This window comes from Narcine bancroftii, chromosome 3, assembly GCF_036971445.1.
Source record: "Narcine bancroftii isolate sNarBan1 chromosome 3, sNarBan1.hap1, whole genome shotgun sequence".
NCBI lineage: Eukaryota > Metazoa > Chordata > Chondrichthyes > Torpediniformes > Narcinidae > Narcine > Narcine bancroftii.
Window position 1 is genome coordinate 350484304 of NC_091471.1, and position 22631 is coordinate 350506934.

Consider the following 22631-nt stretch of genomic DNA (forward strand, 5'->3'; position numbering starts at 1 on the left):
AAGGAAGCAAGCAAATAACAAAACTTCAGTCCTCTAGAGGAATAAAAGAATACAGTACACCATTTATCCCAAAATTGTTCCCACTGTTCAATGATATAACCATATAACCATTTACGGAGCGGAAACAGGCCATGTTGGCCTTTCGAGTCTGCACCGGTTCACTAGAACAACTCCACTAGCTCACGATGACCTTTTCCATCCAGCACGGAGCATCTCTGACCCAGTACCATTGGGAAGAAGGTAACGAAGCATCAAAATCCTCCCCAGGTTCATATTTTCTAAATAATTTCCTACTCTATTGCTTGCACTTTTACTGCCCTTCCACACATCCACTCACCTATGTATGGAAAATGACTGAACTGTCCAAAGTTTATCTTTACCTCCCTTATCAATTCCTTTCAAAGCCACAAAACATCCATATTCTAGCATGTATGTTATGTAGGTCCCTTATTGCGCTCCAGAGACTTGCTGCTTAGACTCTGCAGGATAGCCAAGTGAGTGGTGTCATCTTTTGGGTTACCAAGTGGGCGCCTGCTTCCTCAAAATTTCACTGATAGACCCAAGGCACCTCCAGAGGGTTCAGTGGTCCTGGGCTCACCCCCTAGATGCCATTCCCTCACTTGGGTGACAGGTGGAATCCTTTCTCCTCATCCAAAGCTATTGACTACCCTTTCCAGCAGCTCTTGAGAGATATTTAACTCCTTCCTCATACTCCCAACTCCCGGAGTAGTCTTGATGTGATATGACTACAAATCCTCTGCAGCCTGCGATACCTAGGTATACAAATAAATAAAAACCTCGGCCATCTATATAAACTCAATTATTATCCACTAATGAAAAAAATTACAGGACGACTTAGAGCATTGGAAAGACTTACCACTAACACTAATAGGAAGGATAAACTGTATTAAAATGAACATTTTCCCAAGGATACAATACCTATTTCAGGCATTGCCAATACACTTGACAGAGAAATTCTTCAAGGAGTTAAAGAAAATAATAAGGAAATTTTTATGGAAAGGGGGGAAACAGAGGATAGCACTAGATAAATTAACAGAATGGTATAAACAAGGAGGCTTACAACTGCCAAACTTTAAAAATTATTATAGAGCTGCACAATTAAGATACCTATCAGATATTTATCAAACAAGGGAAAAGCCAGATTGGACTAGATTAGAACTAGATAAAATAGGGGAGAAGATACCTGAACATATATTATATAAATGGGATGAAAAATTGGTACAACGTAGGAATTCTCCAGTATTACATCATCTGCTCAATATTTGGAAGAAGATTCATGTAGAAAGGAATAAAACAAATTACCAACTACCAAAACTAATACTGATGCAAAATCAGCTAATCCCTTTTACAATAGATAACCTTTCCTTTAGAGAATGGGAGAAAAAAGGGATCAAAAGAATAGAAAATTGCTTTTCGGGAAATAAATTATTATCCTTTGAACAAATGAAGGATAAATATAATATAACTCACGATACAGTGTTGGCACACTACCAACTGAAATCCTACTTGAAGGACAAATTGGGAAGCAGTCTGAGGTTACCAGAGGGAAGTAATTTTGAATATGTGATTACAGACACAATGATAATCAAAACATTTATAACAAACATGTATATTAAACTACAAGAAAAGGAGAATGAGGAAACAAATGGTAAAACTAAACAAAAATGGGAACAAGATCTAAACATAAAGATAAAGAAGGAAACATGGGAGAAGTTATGCTCAGGAACTATGAGAAATACAATAAATACGAGGTTAATTATGATACAATATAACTGGATACACAGGCTATATATTACACCTCAAAAGTTAAATAAATGGGACCCAACAGTATCTGACAGATGTTTTCACTGTAAAAAGGAAATGGGAACAACAATTCATGCAATCTGGACATGTGAGAAAGTGAAAACATTTTGGGAAGATCTAAACCAGATATTAAATAAAATCACAAAAAGCAATATACCAAAAAACCCAGAGATCTTCCTCCTAAGTAACATAAAAAACAAAGAATTTGGACTTGATTTGGATGGTGCACAAAAAAGATTTGTTAGGATAGCCCTAGCTGTAGCAAAAAAATGTATTATGTCAGCCTGGAAATTAGAAGATAACTTGAGAATACAACAATGGTGTATAGAAATGAATAAATGTATTCCATTAGAAAAAATATCATATAATTTAAGAAATAATATTACAATATTTGAACAAATATGGGAGCCATACATGAAACATAATAGAGAAAACCTACCGGGGACATCTACCACCTAAAATGACAGAAGGAGAAGAGAATGAAAAGAACTGACTCAGTGGAATTTCTTGTTTATTTTTATTGAGTGACAACATTGTTTGACAGGTTTAATGTATCTTAGATTCTGAACTTTAATGAATGGGAGGGGAGGTAGGGAGGGTGGGATGGGAAGAGGGAGAGGGGGGAGCAAACGACACTGTATATATTTGAAAAGGAAAATGTATGTATCTTGATCAATGTGGTTTATAGTGTGAAAAATAAAAAAAAATCCTCTGCAGCCTATTTCAACCGGACAGACCCCTGCCTTCCAGCCACATTGCTGAACATCAGCTGCAAGCTCAGAGTACTTCAGTTTCTTACGCTCATAGGTCTCCTCCACTGCATCTTCCCAGGGCACTGTAAGCTCGATTATATAAACAAGATGGAGTGAGGCCAACCACAGCACAAGGTCTGGTCTGAGGGTGGTTTCCGCAATTTCACTTGGGAAGCAGGGCCTCTGGCTTAAGTCTGCCACGATGATCTTTCAATCACGTGCCTTGCCTAGTCTCACGGAATCTGATCTTGATGTGGTGATTCTGACTTGTCCCTCACCTTCCCAGACAAATGCTGTTAATGGCCAGTAGAATAAAGAGGGAGGTAGAGCGTTGACATTCGTCCGCCGATTTCCCAGCACTGTCGCAAGACACCCGTAGAACTTGGTTGTGACGCCAGGGGAATCAGCCTTCAATGTGGCTGGACTTGCAGCCCACTAAAATATGTTTTATTTGCAGATGTCGAGCAGAGGGAGCATGTGGGATCCTCTCTAATACCACTGACTGAGATTCATGGTAGACGGCAAGGTATCATATGCTGCGCTGATGGTGAAGCTAGCTCTGAATGTCTCCATCTCCCACAGCCCTTTCCAGGAGGTTATGCATTCTCATTTCAAACATATAATTTAATTTTTAAATTTAGAGATACAGCTCAAGCCCACATTACCCAAATACATCTGTGTGACCAATAAGACCAATTTGAGTTAATAAAAAGTGCACTTCTCCCAACAATAATCAGAACTGTTCAGTGTTCAAGATGTGGTCCAATCAGGGCTGTTAACAAACATTCAAATTCATTTTTTTGTTCATCTATTTCTAAACTTCCTCTCCTGAACTGAGCAACACTTGCTTACATGGTGGCCAAAAGATTGCTCTTGCTGATGCCAACAGAGTGAATAGTTACTATTCAACAGTGGGCAAGGGCAAAACCAATTCTAATTCTACACCATCCTCAGCTGACACAAGCAAGTATCAGAATATCAATGGATAGCAATCAGAAACAGCGATCTGAATGATTTTCCTCTTTGTATCTCAAGCAGACAGAGGACAATTGCTACATTATCTGAGATGAATCAAGAACAGAAAATGAATCAAATCTGGATCCTTTCTTCACTGCTGCATGTTTTGGTACAAAATTTTAGACGTCCTAGAGCCCCCAATTTGTACAAATAATTTTTATCTACCCAAAAATGCCTTCATATCTTGGAAAAAATCATATCCTTATTTGACCTACTAACTTGGAAAAGTTTAAAAAATTAAAGTTAAAACATCCTGATTCATAATACTATTTATAGAAATGTATAACAATATTACGATGAAAACAATTCAGATTATGGCCCTTGTGCTGTCCCTAAGTGAAGAACTTTCAGTCTCAATCCCTTTACAGCCTTATAAATTATTTTTTTCAAATATTTATCAATTTTTATTTTGAAAGTTCTATTAAAATTACATTAGCAAATAATTATTTACAGGTGACCAAAACTTATATTTTCTTGTATAATTTAATGCAGCAATAGGTCAGAAATCAAACTAAATGAAACAGTTGAGAGCAGTTATGCAAATAGAACATAGAACTCTGCAGCAAAGTACAGGTCCTTCAGCCCATGGTGTTGTGCTGACCTTTGTTAACCTACTCAAAAATCTAAACCTCCCTACCTCTCACCCATAACCATTATTTTCCTTGCTTCCCTGTGCCTATCAATTGTACCAGCCTCCACCACCCTGGCGATGCATTCCAGGCACCCACTACTCTCCATGATATCTCCCCTAAACTTTCCTTCCCTCACCTTAAACAGATGTCTTCTGCTATTGGCTATTGTTGCTCTGATAAAAAGGTCCACCCTATCTGTCCCTCTCATAAGCTTGTACACTTCAATGAAGTTACCTCTCATCCTTCTTCAGAGAAAAGCTCTAGCTCTGTTAACCTTGCCACATAAGGCCTTGTCTCCAATCCAGGCAATGTTCTAGTAAATATCCTCTGCACCCTCTCCAAAGCTTCGACATTCTTCCTGTAATGAGGCGACCAGAACTGAACACAATATTCCAACTGTGATCTAACTAGAGCTTTATAGAGCAGAAGAGCTGGACTCGAACTCAATTCCCCGAAAAATGAAGGCCAGCATACTATAAGCCTTAACTACCCCATCAACCTGTGCGGCAACCTTGAGAGATCTATGGATTTAAACCTCAAGGCCCTCTGTTCCCTTTCTGTTAAGAATCTTGAAGATTTGATGGCATACATCTGTAACATTCTACATTATCCAGTATATTTTACAATGAAAATAACATGCGTGTGTATTCTAGATGTGTAATGTGTAGCAATAACAAGCCAGCTATGATATCCATGTTCAACTGCAAATCAGAAAATGTCAAGATGCCCAAATCTAAATTAAATCTGAGACTCACTTACAATGGTACTTAAAGTTTGCTTGTCCTATTCTATCTGGTACAGCAAGAACAGTTCTTCCACGAGAAGTCTTACAAGACAATACTAACATTCACACGGCTGCACAAAGTACATATTAAATTTTTTTTTCAATAAATTAAACAGAGAAATATCACCTGAAAGTTAAAGATGGAAGAGGTATTATATTACTTGACTTGCTAAAACAATGAATGTAATATTTTCCTTAATCAAAAATGCATTACAGATTAATAGAAATTCTTCCTGAAAGAACAATGCCAATCCTGAGGCAATTTTTAAAAAAATGACAAACCTTTTATACAAAATACAAACTGACATTGAACACAGCACAAATAGAGAAAATGTACAGGCACACATGAAAATTATGGTTGCAACAAATAATGTATTCATCACCTTCACTTTTGTCGAAGCATAATAGCAATCAGAACTAAAAAATGAAATGAATTTGGATCAACGACACACTTTTTCTGTCATTATGTATCACAATAACATTTAATTGGATAAAAAAGGATAAACCCTTTTTATGAAGTTGCTTCATATTTATTGGTTGCAACTTCATATCTGGAAGGACAAAGATTCAAGAGCATCCATTCAATTGTTTCTATGGGGAAAATGATACATTTTCTGATGTTTGAATGGTGTGATGCAAAGATTGAAATGTGCAGAACTAGAAAAGAACTTCAAAGTTTCTTGTCACTTTTCACCATTTTTTTTACTTTCTAGAAGGAGCACATATTGAAATTCATTTTTAATGGCATATGAAAAACAGAACTTTTCATATCCAGGATTTTTTTTGTTCAATTTTTCCAACCATTCTTCCTCCAAGGCAAATAGTATCTGTTCATTGCTAATATTGCCATTGCAGCAAAAAGTTCACAACTACCATTTTATTGTGGCATTAGATAAAATTCAGTGAAAAACATATCCCTTCCTAAATTAGCAAATAACTGGATAGACTACCAGAGCACGTTTTCCCTCCTCTGCAACAAATTTAAAGAAAATGGATTTTCAGGAAATATCAGCCAACTTTTGAAATTATAGTTTCAGATCATCTCATATGCACTTTTACAAAGGAGCTATTCTATTTTCAAATGGTGCTGTTATTTTACAACAAATTGCCGACATCTTTTCCAATTGGAACTGACTAATAGTAGTACATTAATTATTTCCATGCAAAATTACCTAAATAATATGTCACAGTGGGTGCTTTGAATTTTCACTTCTTAAATGACAACTCTCCAGTAATGTCTGTTTTGAGATAAATGCAGAGGATATGATGCAGCTGGTCAGCACACTTTCCATCACATGATTTCTGGTGTCCTACCAATCCTCCAGAAACTATTGAACATGTTACAAAATTCATTATTTTGCAGCAGCATGAGTGCAAATATTATTATAAATTACATTTAAAAATAAATAAATTAGTGCAAAAGAAGGGAAAGTAGGGTATTGTCTGTGGTTCATTGATCATTCAGAATCTGATGGCAGAGAGGAAGAAGCTGTCCTTGTGTCGCTGAGTTTTCGTCTTCAGGCTCCTGTACCTCCTTCCTGATGGTAGCAGTATGAAGTAGGAATGATCTGGGTGGTGAGGGTCTTTGAGGATAGAAGCTGCTTACTTCAGACATTGCCTCTTGTAGATGTCCTTGACGGAGCTGGCCAAATTCACAATTCTCGTTAGTTTTTTCCTGACCTGTGTATTGGTACTTCCATACCAGACAGTGATACAATGAGTCAAAATGCTTTCCACGGTACACCTTCTACTTTTTGGTGACACACCAAATCTCTTCAAGCTCCTCATGAAATATAGCCACTGGCCGAGTCTTCTTTGTTACCATGGAGGCCTAAGGACAGGTCTTCAGAGAGGTTGACAGCCAGGAATTTGAAGTTTTTAATTTTTTTCCACTGCTGACCTCTCGATGAGGACAGTTCATGCTATCCTGATTTTCCCCTCCTGAAGTCCAGAATCAGCTCGTCTCCCAACTAATGAAGTTCAATACACCATGCAATTTCTTAACAACCCTATCAACTTTCATGGCAATTCAGAGATTTATGGTCAAATCTGTGTGGCAGAGAGGAATTTTGTGGACGAAATAAAAAAAACTAGAAATGCAAATTAGGAGCAAGAATGGAAGCAACAGACTGAGAATGCCTATAAAGCAAAAATAATGCAGCCTTTTAATGTCAAGGTTCCAGTGATTTCATTCTTCCTCCCTTTTTTTGATATTAACAAGCCCTCTCGCCTTCCCTCAGCTTGCACCATAACTACTTATTACATTCAGTCTCCCTGATTCCAAACTTTCAGACATCCTTTAGATTACATTTGGAGGATTACAAGATGGTGAACTGTTCATTATCAGTGGGGGAAATTTGCTGTCAGAAAACAGTATCCAATCAACAAGAAAGGTTAAGAGATTAATTTGTTTCAACATCATTGCTCGAGCCCTGTCCAAGAATCCTTCCCAATGACTAAAGAGCTGCTTCCTCAAATCAAGTGGATTCCATCCTTCTGGAGGAAGAGTGAACATGCCTTTCAACATATAACAACTCCCCAGAGAAAGTCAGAGAGTTGCATCAATGACTCTACTTAGCCTTTTTCAATTCACTAAAGTCACCATCTCCTTCAACCAGAAGAGTCTGTTGAGGGAGTCACATGATGGAGTAGTGGCCGGTCGGGGAACTCCAGCCCTCTCCGGAAAAGTTTAAAAAAAAAACAGGGAAAACACATAGGCACAAACACGAAAATTAAAATAAAGTGAAAGTAAAGATGGGAAGAAAATGGCAGCGAAGAAAGAAAAGTCAAAAGCAACGGGAAGAAGAGAAGAAGAAAAGACATCGGAAGAAGAAGGTGAAGGCCTTACCTGTCCGAGGAGGCCCGCTGTGGAGAGAGAAGCCCGCTCCCTCAGGTCAGTCGAAGTCCCGAGCTTGGGACTACAAAAATGGCTCGCGGAGCCATGCAAAGTGTGCAATGCGCAAGACAAAAAAAAAACACTGACGGGAGGGGGGACCAGCTGAGGAGTCGATCTCCACAACTGAGAATGACAGCCACAGCACAACAACAAGAGAACATAGAAAACAACGAGAACAAGAAAAAAGAGAGTAAAAGGAAATCAAGGAAACAACAGATGACCAACCCAGAGGAAGAAGAAGAAGAACACAGAGAAATGGAAGAAGGAGAGAAGGGCAAGACAATGGATATATTTATTTTTAAATATATGGAATCAGTAAAAGAATGGCAATCACAAGAATTTAGTGAAATAAAAAGAAGAATTAAAAGTACAGAAGAAAAAATGAATAGATTAGAGATGGTCATGTCAGATATTGGAAAAAGAGTGGACAAGGTGTAAGAACGAGAAACAGCTGTAGAAATGGAAGTAGAGGACTTAAAAAAGAAATTAGAAGAATCTAATAAAAAAGTTAGAGACACAAGAGCTGTTAGCTCAGAAGATAGATTTAATGGAAAATTATAATGGAAGAAATAATATAAAGATAGTGGGCCTTAAGGAAGATGAAGAAGGCAAGAATATGAGAGACTTTATAAAAGATTGGATCCCCAGGGTCCTAGGAAGACCAGAATTACAGGAAGAAATGGAAATAGAAAGGGCACATAGAACATTAGCCCCTAAACCACAACCACAACAAAAACCAAGATCCATTTTAGTAAAATTCCTAAGATATACAACAAGAGAAAATATATTAGAGAAAGCAATGAAGAAAATAAGAGAAGACAAAAGGCCACTGGAATACAAAGGTCAATTTTTTTTTCTATCCAGATATAAGTTTTGAACTCCTGAAGAAGAGGAAGGAGTTTAATACAGCAAAAGCAATCCTATGGAAATAAGGTTATAAATTTATGCTAAAGTACCCAGCGGTACTTAAAATAGTTATTCCAGGGCAACAAAACAGACTATTCTCAGATCCTGAGGAAGCACGAAAATTTGCAGAACAACTACAAAACAGACAAAGAGATGAAGACATGTAACGAGAGCAAAAATGACCACGAACTATAAGTATGTGTGTATATATATATATATATATATATATATATGTATACGTATGTGTGTACATGAGTGTATGCGTATTTAAAAGAAAATATATAGAGTATAGATAAGAATTAAAAGGGAAAGAAAGGGAAGAGAGGAAGTAAGGAGGGAATTAAGAGAGTGACCTTTGTTGTATATGAAAATTAAAATCTTTTCTGGGGGGGGCTAGGTGGGGAGGAGTTACGGTCACTGCAAAATCAGTTGACGCTTGCGAGTGAATTCGCAAATCCAAATGGAGAGGGAAGATGTGGTTGCCCGACAAGGGATAAAGGGTAACTCAGGAAGGGGAGGGGATAGTGGGGTTAAAGAAAGTTTAGATAGGAGAATAAGGGAAATGTTTGATGTTTTAGAAATGTTGTCTTATAAAGTGTTCAAAACAAGAAAGCAGAAATGGATAAGAAGGAAAGGTGACGATGAGGAAACGGAAAGGAAAGATAAACAAAGTATGAAATGGCTATGTTGAACTATATGACTTTAAATATTAACAAAATACATAACCAAATCAAAAGGAAGAAACTGCTAAATTTACTGAAAAAAGAAAAAATTGATGTAGCATTTGTGCAAGAAACACACTTAACTGAAGTGGAGCACAAGAAATTAAAGAGAGATTGGATAGGACATGTAACAGCAGCGTCATATAATTCAAAAGCTAGAGGAGTAGCTATATTAATCAGTAAAAATGTACCAATTAAAATAGAAGAGGAAATAATAGATCCAGCAGGGAGATATGTAATGATAAAATGTCAGATATATTCAGAGTTTTGGAATTTATTCAATGTATATTCACCTAACGAAGAAGATCAAAAATTTATGCAAGATATTTTTTTGAAGATAGCAGACACGCAAGGGAACATACTAATAGGAGGGGATTTCAACCTTAATTTGGATTCAAACATGGATAAAACTGGGGAAAAAATTAACAGAAAGAACAAAGTAACTAAATTTATAATTAAATCGATGCAAGAAATGCAACTTTTGGATATATGGAGGAAACAACACCCAAAGGAAAAGGAATATTCATATTATTCGGGTAGACATAAAACATACTCAAGAATAGACCTATTCCTGTTATCAGCTCGTATGCAAGACAGAGTAAGAAAAACAGAATATAAAGCTAGAATATTATCGGACCACTCACCACTGATATTGACAATAGAGTTAGAGGACATCCCTCCAAGAATGTATAGATGTAGATTAAACTCCATGCTACTTAAAAGGCAGGATTTTAGAGAATTCATTGAAAGACAAATTAAAATGTACTTTGAAATAAATACGGAATCAGTGAAAGATAAGTTTATACTATTGGACACAATGAAAGCGTTCATCAGAGGGCAAATAATAAGTTATGTAACCAAGATGAAGAAGGACTATAATCAGGAAACAGAGCAGTTGGAAAGGGAAATAGTAAATATAGAAAAAGAATTAGCAATGAAGGAAGACACAACTAAAAGAGAATTGGCAGATAAAAAAATAAAATATGAAACACTACAAATATATAAGGTGGAGAAGAACATAATGAAGACAAAACAGAAATATTATGAACTAGGAGAAAAAATGCACAAAATTTTAGCATGGCAGCTTAAGACAGAACAAACTAAGAGAATGGTATTGGCATCAAGGAAAAAAGAGAAACAAATCACATATAATCCAACGGAGATCAATGAAAACTTCAGAGAATTCTACGAACAATTATACCAAACTGAAAACGAAGGGAAAGAAGACAAAATAGATGAATTTTTAACTAAAATTGAACTACCAAAATTACAAATAGAGGAACAAAATAAATTAACAGAACCATTTGAAATAGTAGAAATACAAGAGATAATAAAAAAACTAACAAATAATAAAACACCAGGAGAGGATGGATTCCCAATAGAATTCTATAAAACATTTAAAGACTTATTAATTCCTCCCCTCCTGGAAGTAATCAACCAGATTGATAAAACACAAAGCTTACCAAATTCACGCAAAACAGCAATAATTACAGTAATACCAAAGACAGGGAAAGATCCACTCACACCAGCATCATATAGACCAATATCTTTACTTAACACAGATTATAAGATAATAGCTAAACTATTAGCAAACAGATTAGCCGACTATGTACCAAAAATAGTAAATCTAGACCAAATTGGATTTATTAAAAAAAGACGAACAACAGACAATATTTGTAAATTTATTAACTTAATTCCTGCAGTAGAAGGAAATAAAGCTCCAACAGTAGTGGTTGCTTTAGACGCAGAGAAGGCCTTTGACAGAGTAGAATGGAATTATTTATTCCAAGTACTACAAAAATTCAGCTTACCAGAGAAATATATTAATTGGATTAAAGCATTATACAAGGGGCCATTGGCGAAACTGACAGTAAATAGATATATATAAAAACAATTTAACTTAAGCAGATCAACAAGGCAGGGATGCCCACTATCGCCCTTATTGTTCGCGTTAGCCATAGAACCACTAGCAGAACTGATAAGAACAGAAAATAAAATAAAAGGGATAAAAATAAAAGACAAGGAATATAAAATCAGTTTATTTGCAGATGACATTATAGTATACTTAACAGAACCAGAAATATCAATAAAAGAATTATATAAGAAATTGAAGGAATATGGAGAAGTGTCGGAATACAAGATTAACGCAAATAAAAGTGAAGCAATGTCAATGAATAATGCGGATTTCTCAAAATTTAAGAAAGAATCACCATTCAGATGACATATGCAAACAATACGATACCTAGGTATACAAATAAATAAAAACCTCGGCCATCTATATAAACTCAATTATTATCCACTAATGAAAAAATTACAGGACGACTTAGAGCATTGGAAAGACTTACCACTAACACTAATAGGAAGGATAAACTGTATTAAACTGCATTTTCCCAAGGATACAATACCTATTTCAGGCATTGCCAATACACTTGACAGAGAAATTCTTCAAGGAGTTAAAGAAAATAATAAGGAAATTTTTATGGAAAGGGGGGAAACCGAGGATAGCACTAGATAAAGTAACAGAATGGTATAGACAAGGAGGCTTACAACTGCCAAACTTTAAAAATTATTATAGAGCCGCACAATTAAGATACCTATCAGATATTTATCAAACAAGGGAAAAGCCAGATTGGACTAGATTAGAACTAGATAAAATAGGGGAGAAGATGCCCGAACATATATAAATGGGATGAAAAATTGGTACAACGTAGGAATTCTCCAGTATTACATCATCTGCTCAATATTTGGAAGAAGATTCATGTAGAAAGGAATAAAACAAATTACCAACTACCAAAACTAATACTGATGCAAAATCAGCTAATCCCTTTTACAATAGATAACCTTTCCTTTAGAGAATGGGAGAAAAAAGGGATCAAAAGAATAGAAAATTGCTTTTCAGGAAATAGATTAGTATCCTTTGAACAAATGAAGGATAAATATAATATAACTCACGATACAGTGTTGGCATACTATCAACTGAAATCCTACTTGAAGGACAAATTGGGAAGCAGTCTGAGGTTACCAGAGGGAAGTAATTTTGAATATGTGATTACAGACACAATGATAATCAAAACATTTATAACAAACATGTATATTAAACTACAAGAAAAGGAGAATGAGGAAACAAATGGTAAAACTAAAAAATGGGAACAAGATCTAAACATAAAGATAAAGAAGGAAACATGGGAGAAGTTATGCTCAGGAACTATGAGAAATACAATAAATACGAGGTTACGTATGATACAATATAACTGGATACACAGGCTATATATTACACCTCAAAAGTTAAATAAATGGGACCCAACAGTATCTGACAGATGTTTTCGCTGTAAAAAGGAAATGGGAACAACAATTCATGCAATCTGGACATGTGAGAAAGTGAAAAAATTTTGGGAAGATCTAAACCAGATATTAAATAAAATCACAAAAAGCAATATACCAAAAAACCCAGAGATCTTCCTCCTAAGTAACATAAAAAACAAAGAATTTGGTCTTGATTTGGATGGTGCACAAAAAAGATTTGTTAGGATAGCCCTAGCTGTAGCCAAAAAATGTATGTCAGACTGGAAATTAGAAGATAACTTGAGAATACAACAATGGTATATAGAAATGAATAAATGTATTCCATAACAAAAAATAACATATAATTTAAGAAATAATATTACAATATTTGAACAAATATGGGAGCCATACATGAAACATAATAGAGAAAACCTACCGGGGACATCTACCACCTAAAATGACAGAAGGAGAAGAGAATGAAAAGAATTGACTCAGTGGAATTTCTTGTTTATTTTTATTGAGTGACAACATTGTTTGACGGGTTTATGTATCTTAGATTCTGAACTTTAAATGAATGGGAGGGGAGGTAGGGAGGGTGGGAGGGGAGGAGGGAGAAAACGACACTGTATATATTTGAAAAGGAAAATGTATGTATCTTGATCAATGTGGTTTATAGTGCGAAAAATAAAAAATTTTTAAAAAACCCAGAAGAGTCTGTTCAACACATTCCTCAAATTCATGCCCACAAATTCAAGTCTACCTTATGTTTACTTCACAATGGCATGCATTACAATACCCTTAAAATATCAAACAGGACCAATCTCAGGGTCATCCCTTGACTGCTTGTGACCACCCCTCCTCCCCTCACTCTTGTGTTCAGACACCTGCCAACATTTTTCAATACCTTGATGAAGGGCTCAAGCCCAAAATGCCAGTTATATATTTTTACCTTTGCTATATAAAGGATATTGCTTGACTTGTTGAGTTTTTCCAGCTTTGTATTTTTACTTCACAAAAGAGGTTCACAAGGATGATTCTGGGAATTGACGGGTTATCATAGGAGGAACGTTTGATAGCCCTTGGTCTATGCTCAGAACTTAGGAGAATGAGTGGTGATCTCATTGAAAAATTTCGAGTGGTTAAAGACACGGACAGAGTAGAGAGATGTAGAAAGGTTGTTTTCCATGATGGGTGAGTCAAGGATAAGAAACAATATCAGGATTGAAGGGCATCCACTTAGAACAGAGATGTGGAGGAATTTCTTTTGCCAGAGGGAAAACTGTTAAACTTCAAAAAGCTGTTACATTAAAAATCGATCGGAATTAGAGATTCAGCAGCAACTCATCTCAACATGATCAAACTTTATTATTTTCACCTGGAATTATCCCTCATCCTTAATCATGTTGCATTTTCACATTTGTATTCCTTTAGCAAACAAATCAGTGAGGAGAGCTTTTTTTTTCCTGATAGTTTTCTCATCCTTTCCATTGGGCAGAAGATGCACGAACATGAAAACACAAACCTCTGTATTCAAACTTTTTTTTTTCCCCCGCTGTGATTAGACTTTTAAATGGCCCTCTCATTCGTGAAAGATGATCTTCATTCTATCATTTGCCTCAATGAAGTCTGCAATTGATAAAGGATTATGGCAGAGTGGAAGAAAGGGATATAGCCAAGTAAGATCTAAGGGAGCATTAAAGACAGTAGAAAAAGATTTTAAAGCAGAAGAAAAAACAATTAGATAAGGTGCTTGAAGATATACAAGTATGCGACGTGATCAATATGTCACTATCCACAAATTAAGTGTCAATCAAAACCAGAACATCAATCAACAATTCTCAATAAAATCATAGTTCAAATCCAACATGGATAAGACCTGCACAATGAATGTCATGGATCGGAGGAGCATTGCAGAGCAGATGGATCTAGGAGTAAGTGGCATGGCAGGTAGAAAGGGAGGAAAAAAGACTCGACAATTGGCTTTCATCAATCACACAAATGATTATAGAAATTGGGAGGTCATGTAGCAGTTGTACATGACGTTGGTGAAGGTACATTTTGAATATCGTGTTCAGTTTTGGTCATTGTGCTGCAGGAATGATATTGTTAAGATGGAGAGGGTGCAGCGAAGATTTACAAAGATGTTGCGAGGACATGTGCATCTGAGCTGTAGGGAGATATTGAGCAGACCAGGGTTCCATTCCTTGGAGCACAAGAGGGTGAAGGGTGACCACAGAGCTGTACAAAATCATGAGGTTAATGCATACTCTTTTGTCCAAGGTAGGGGAAATCAAGAACCAGAGGACATAGATAAGGTGAAGGGGAGAGACTTTAATAAGAACCTGAGGTACAACATTCTTTTTGAAAAAATAACAAAGGGCAGTGTGAAATGGGGAACATGGCACAGACGACGTGCGTTTTTGCCTTTACCTGTTTTTATTTAATATCCATGGTTGTCTAGCTTCGAGGAGGATCACTGTCTTTGTCGGCATTTACGTAGTTTTAGTATGTCTGTATTTTTATATTTGTATAACTTAAGAGTTAGGGAGGGAGGGTGTAGGGAGGGAGGGGGAAACTAAGGACTCAATGGAAAGAGAATGTAGTATTTCGTTTATTGGATTTACATGAGTCTTTGGAAAATCAAAAATAAAATATTAAAAAACAAGGAGTGGTGGGTGCTTGGAATAAGCTGCCAGAAGAGGTAACTTGAGACAGATATTAATGCAATGTTAAAGAAAATTTAGACAGATACTGTATATGGATAGGATATGTTTAGGGGGAAATGAGCAAAATGCAGGCAGGCGAGACGGGTGTGGGTGGGACATTTTTGGACAGCATGGCAATGTCTTGCACAATTCTGGACAGAAGATGCAAAATATGGTGAAAGATGCTGAGGACTGTGATTATATGAAAGAGTAAAGCTGAAAAAAAGTTGCTGCGGTTAGGATCTAGTGGGCAATGCAGGTAAATTTCACTAAAAATAACATTTTTGCAACTATTCCTGGTATCAAATCCAAATGTTTCTCATTGCACATCTTCAGCTTGTTAACATTAACAATTAATTTCATCATGCTGGGGTCAGATTTGGACACACTCCCTACTCCCTTGTAGTTTTGCATAATGCACAATAAAATGCATATTAAAATACAATGGTATTTCCATTACTCAGTTCTATTCTTAAGGGAAAGTCAGAAATAAATTTTTCATTTTATCAACAATAAAAGATCAAAATGAAATATTTTCCATGAAGCATGTTCCTTTAAACATGCACAATTCTCAAGATTACCCAACTCCATTTTTAATTGGGTGAATCTTAGAGATTTGAGGGCAAAGTTCCATGACGCCTATGTGAAGCCTCTTCCTAAAGGTGACCAGAGGATAATGCAAGACCACAAGGGAAATATACAATAAATGTCTCATGGAGGAAAAGGCTGTGTGTCAGGGTGTGTGATGCTTTTTCTCTAGATACATACCAGGATGCAAACTATAAATATGTGGAAAGACTGCTCCTTGTTGGGAACAAATAACTTTTTAAAAATTGAACCTGTCAGAATAAATTACGAGAAAAAGGGGAAAAAATGGGTTAGACATGGTTACTTTTTGTAATAGACAGCAAGGTCTCAAATAACTTTTTATTCAAAGTAAGGTACGTCCCATTGAAATCAATGAAGCATAAAGAACACAACTGAGGAATCAATAAGCTGCTCATTACTAACTGCTCAAACTTGGGGTTAAACCGAGTTTACTGTAATAACTGCATAATTATATTTTAAATAAGGCCAAGGATCTTTGCATTACACTTGCAAAATGCTGAATCCACTTTCTGGGCTAAAACATTCCATCTTTTATTTATCACCACTATTGATCACTGACCTGTTTCACCTCCCAATTTGCTGCTATCCAGTGCCTTCTTGCCAAACATCTCCTTCATCTAAGATCAGCAACAGTATAAATGAATTGCAGCTATGTGTTTGTTACTACTACGACTAAGAGCTATACACACATTTCTGCAGGAGAATATGACTGCCTTACACAATACTAACTGAGACTCAACCCACCCCAAGAAAGATGTCAAACTGTCTATGGTCAATTAACTGCAGTGTACTAAATTTTTTGTCATCTTCTGTGGTATATCTACAAGCAATCATAAATTTCCTGGATGCACATTTCAAGCAAGGCTAGCTGATCTCAACCACTTTGTAACAGAAATGCTACATTTGTTTGTGTACCTCCTGGCTTAGTAAGGAGTAAACCATGTAGAGCTCCTACTTTTGAACTCAATCCTGCAATTTACAAAAACGTATGCTGTACAATTTGGATGCAGAGAACCAGGCTTGGCCTGAATGCAATCGAGCAGTCATGTGAATCACGCAAATACAACAATATTGCAACGCTTGGACAAGTTTCAAAAGACTGTAATCAGAAACAATACTGGTTCAGTCATTAATGTTGGCGAGGGAAGGGATCAAGAGAGCACTGAAGCCAAACATGTCCAAATATTCTATAAAAAGATAGGCATAGTATGGAACCAAACAAGTTTCCATTGGAATACTTTTTATTTGAGGAAACCTGTTTAGTTAAAAGGGAAAAATTGTACAAGAATGCATTTAGCTGGGTGAAGGAGCTTTGAGATGGAATGTGAAGACCGTGGGGTCCTGAAGTGGTATGGCTTGAAAAAGATTAGAAACATATCCATTAATTGCTTTGTTTGGTTTTTCTTGTCATTTAGATAAAAGTTATATCAGCATCTCAGGAAAAAGTTTTAGCTTTTACCACGTCGATAGCCAGACAAGCAATTTTATTGAAATGGAAAGACAATTCATCCCCTGCTCATACACAGTGGTTATGTGATGTAATGTCCCATTCAAGTTTAGAGAAAATTAGGTATAATATTAAAGATAGAAAGTTTCAATTTATGAAATTATGGGGCCCATTCTTAGAAATTTTTTTATAATTGGGAAAAATTGACAATTATTGTATGTTCCGGTGGTGCATTTCCTGTTCTCCAGGGGTCACCAGTGGTTCTGTGGTGGCCCTTCGCAGCTCCCCCTCAGGGCCTCACAAAATGAAGGACGAATGTGACGATTCAGCAGGCTGCATGAGGCCCGCAGCGCTGCCCTCCAAGTGGCCACAACCAAAAGAGCAAAACTGGCCTATCGGAAAGCAGATCACAAACACACAAATCAGTGCTTAGAGGGTTTTGACCACGCCCCTCAGCTTGAGAATAAAAGCAGTGCTGTGAGCCCAATAAAGCTAAATGTGTTAACTACACCCCACTGGGGTTCGTGTCATTCTTTCTGGGAACAGTGTGTTCTTTCTAAGCTAACCTGCATACAGCCATAACCTCTCCTGAACTATAAGCTCCGTAGAGCCATAGGTTGTAGCAGCTAGCAACAGTTCCATATTATAGTTTCCATTGGAATACTTTTTATTTGAGGAAACCTGTTTAGTTAAAAGGGAAAAATTGTACAAGAATGCATTTAGCTGGGTGAAGGAGCTTTGAGATGGAATGTGAAGACCGTGGGGTCCTGAAGTGGTATGGCTTGAAAAAGATTAGAAACATATCCATTAATTGCTTTGTTTGGTTTTTCTTGTCATTTAGATAAAAGTTATATCAGCATCTCAGGAAAAAGTTTTAGCTTTTACCACGTCGATAGCCAGACAAGCAATTTTATTGAAATGGAAAGACAATTCATCCCCTGCTCATACACAGTGGTTATGTGATGTAATGTCCCATTCAAGTTTAGAGAAAATTAGGTATAATATTAAAGATAGAAAGTTTCAATTTATGAAATTATGGGGCCCATTCTTAGAAATTTTTTTATAATTGGGAAAAATTGACAATTATTGTATGTTCCGGTGGTGCATTTCCTGTTCTCCAGGGGTCACCAGTGGTTCTGTGGTGGCCCTTCGCAGCTCCCCCTCGGGGCCTCACAAAATGAAGGACGAATGTGACGATTCAGCAGGCTGCATGAGGCCCGCAGCGCTGCCCTCCAAGTGGCCACAACCAAAAGAGCAAAACTGGCCTATCGGAAAGCAGATCACAAACACACAAATCAGTGCTTAGAGGGTTTTGACCACGCCCCTCAGCTTGAGAATAAAAGCAGTGCTGTGAGCCCAATAAAGCTAAATGTGTTAACTACACCCCACTGGGGTTCGTGTCATTCTTTCTGGGAACAGTGTGTTCTTTCTAAGCTAACCTGCATACAGCCATAACCTCTCCTGAACTATAAGCTCCGTAGAGCCATAGGTTGTAGCAGCTAGCAACAGTTCCATATTATAGTTTCTTTATAATTAATTTATACGGTAACCTTGATTAGAGGGTGGCAATAAATTAGATTTAGTTTTTATTTTATACAAGTTATTTCAACAAATGGGTTTAACATGGTTGCATAGATCATTTCAATTAAATGTTTTTGAGGTATTATAACCAATTATTGATGTAGTTTTATCTACTTTATTCCCATTGGCTTTTTTTTGTGTGTGCTTACTTGTATACAAATGAATTATTATATAATTGTCAATTCTGTATTTATGCCTAATTGTTAAACTCAACAAAAATATTTTAAAAAGAAAGAAACATGAAGTGAAAATTTCGGACCAGGAAGCTGAAAACTTTAAATGACAGGGCATATCAGATGTGCCGCAGGAAGCAAGGCTTCAGGGTGGAGTGCAGAGCATTATTGGGAAGACACTCAGCAAGAGGAGAAAGCATAGAGTCAAGACAGGAAGAAATTAGTTCTATGGGACAAAAACAGGATTAAACAAGACCAGTTCTCCTTCTGGGTCTTTGGGAGATAGTAGAAACAGCTGTGCATGTTTGAGGGATTAAACAGACAGAATTTCCAATTCCTTCCCATGTTTATAAACATTTATTTTTGTACAATTTCAGAAACATGCTCAACCATATGAAATTTAAGCCACTAGGGCAAGGTTTTCTTCAACCCTACAGATTCCAAAGAATTTGGCACATGCTGGAAAATATTCATTCTTACTTTCAGCTAAAAATGAACAAAGAAAAATTACTGTATTGAAATATAAACTCAGACTACTATTTCAGCTAATTAAGACAATTACATTTTTCTGTTCATTCTCCCTGAGCTGGTGAGATGTCAAAATCGTGTTTTTGCCCTCTCCCCCAACCCTTCATGCTATTTGAAACATTAGTTTAATCTAAAAATGTTCTTTGTTTATCATCAAATTTCCCCTTGCTACTGGGACATTTATTTTTAATGCAATGTAACTCAACCACAACAATGAAACTAAAAGGCTACATTGTTGGAAATGGCATCTTTTTCCAATGAAGTCAAACTAATGTTTCAATGAGTTTATTCTAATAGTTAAAAAAACATTAAATATATAAAATCATTTGAATAGATTTGATATCGTATCCCCAAATATACTCTTTAATGCAATATCAAAAAAGTGGCTTTTAATTTCACTGTTATTTATGGGATCTAAGTGTATGCAGGAAAGCCAAAACATGAACCTCCACAAAACCCACTGGGTTTAAAAACACTCAAGAGAGATCATTAAAGAACATAAAATTATTCCCACCTCAGAATGCAACTAATTATCTCCATCTGTGGGCCCACCCACTTCAATCATTTAAAATGTGAATATCCATTTAGATATTAAGCAAATTTAACTCTGTCTCAATCCCATGTAGTTTCTTTTGCTTCCCTTATTGCTTGACGATCAATACTGATGAGATGGAAAGATGCTTTCCCTCCTACTTATACTCAACAGCTATTTGATATGATGATGTCTAATTTGGAAAAAATTAGACAGTAGGCTGGTGCAACCATTTCATGAACAGGAAAAATTTAGTATTATGACAAAAAACAAAATTTGCACAGAAACTACCAAAGATCCTGACCATAATGTTGCAAGTTTTCACCAGTTTATTATACATAACCGGCAGAAACACAAGTTTGCATGGGCAAATATCAGAAACATGGATTAAACCCCCATGAATTTCAACATGATAGGCAATAGAACAGTGGAATGGAAAGGTGTTCAAACTGTGCAAATCTGAAGTACAGGCCATGAAAGGACCAGGTTTACCGTACTATTATCGTGCATGGATGACCGATGGGGCAAAGTTAAGTCCCATGGTAATCTTCAAACACAAAATTAAACCGAAAATACAATTCCATACAGGTATTTTTGCATATTTTCATGAAAAAGGATAGATGGATGAAAATGGTGTCAAACTATGGATTGACAATGTGTGGTACAGACAGCCAGGTGGTTTAAGCAAAGAATGAAGCTTGCAGGTCTGGGATATGTTTCATAGCCATTTCACGAAGAACACTAAAAATAGATCAGCACTATATAATACTTACAGGGCAATTATCCCAGGTGGTTTGATGCCCCTATTGCAACCTCGAAATGTCTGCTTGAACAAGCCATTCAAAGACCACGTGAGCAGGAATGGAATACATGCATGTTGAGTGCAGAAAAGTCGTTTACCAAAGGTAGGGCAATGTGTGCTGCATCACTTGATGTGCTATGTAACTTCATGCTCAGAGCATGGGACAAAGTTAGAGCAGAGACTGTGATAAAATCGTTCAAAAAGTGTGGTATCTTTTGTGCAATTGATAACACAGAGAATGATATGTTATGGGACACTGATGATGAAGCTGAAACTGCCTCATCAGATAGAGACTGGGACCCATAAGATGACGGTTTAAACAGTGAGACCATAGATGTGCTTGCTGTCATCTTTGCCTCAGATGATGATAGCGAGACTGATTTTGAAGGGTGTTAAATGTGTTCTTGTTTTCAATAAAAATCTCAATGAAAATCTGTAGCAGTCAGGTTTTCTTTTTGGTTTGTCAAAGGTCGACATACGTCAAATCTGCTTTTCCTGCGTTGACTTGTACGCTGAATTGTTTTCTTTCATGGGTCAACTTACATGCCAAATCGGTGTCGATTGGATTTTGAGCTGAATTTAAGGTCTCAAAAGTATATCAGGTGTATAACTTGACTCCCCTTTTTTGAGGGATATTTTTGGGTGAAATATACGGTACCTGAAACCAAAAATGTAAACTGGGTGACAGTGACTACGAGTCACAATGTGCAGGCAACTACACATTTTCTCGTTTGCTGAATAGAATTTGTAGTGCTTTACTCCCAATGGATTAATACAAATGGAAAACAAAATGTTATACAACAATTATAACCATATCCAATCCTGGGCTTCTTGTTCGCTGACTTTATATTAAATGTAACTTGAGCCATGTACAATTATCAGTTTATTTCTATATTTACCGGTAATTTTAGATTAAAAACATTGTAAAATAGATAAAACCATCAACTATTATCAGCAACATTCTACAGGTATATCAAGCTTAATCTGTTTTAATCCTGAAAAAGCAATAAAATGAACAAACTGGCACTTAACCAGTGGGACACATCTGTCATGCAAAGCATGCAAGCTATTTCCTGCTACATTGTGTGTGTCATAGACCAGTCACAGTCTGATTAAAGTTTTCCAGGGACTCGAACACACACAAATTGCATTCTTGAATCAAATTCATATCATTATCCCTAATCAATTATTTCTGATAGATTAGGAGTGGGACTTTGTTCTGAACTCGTATGCTTGAAAACAAAGTTGGTTCATGATAAAGTTAAAACTTTGGTGGATTCAGTACTTGACTGGGGTGGGGGTGAGGGATGGTGGGGAAGTGGAGGGGAACTGAATGATAATTTGATCATGTCAAGAACATATTCTTGGAGAGCTAAAATGGTGGTGGTAGAGCAGTAGAAGGTTAGGAGAGTTCCCTGTAGTGAGATTTAGGAAAGATA

General features: G+C 36.5%; 1 protein-coding gene across 9 annotated transcripts in view; it reads right to left on the minus strand.

Annotated features, from left to right (window-relative positions):
* smurf2 (SMAD specific E3 ubiquitin protein ligase 2) overlaps nucleotides 1-22631 on the minus strand; it is a 267194-nt gene that overhangs the window by 131789 nt on the left and 112774 nt on the right. The window lies entirely within an intron of this gene.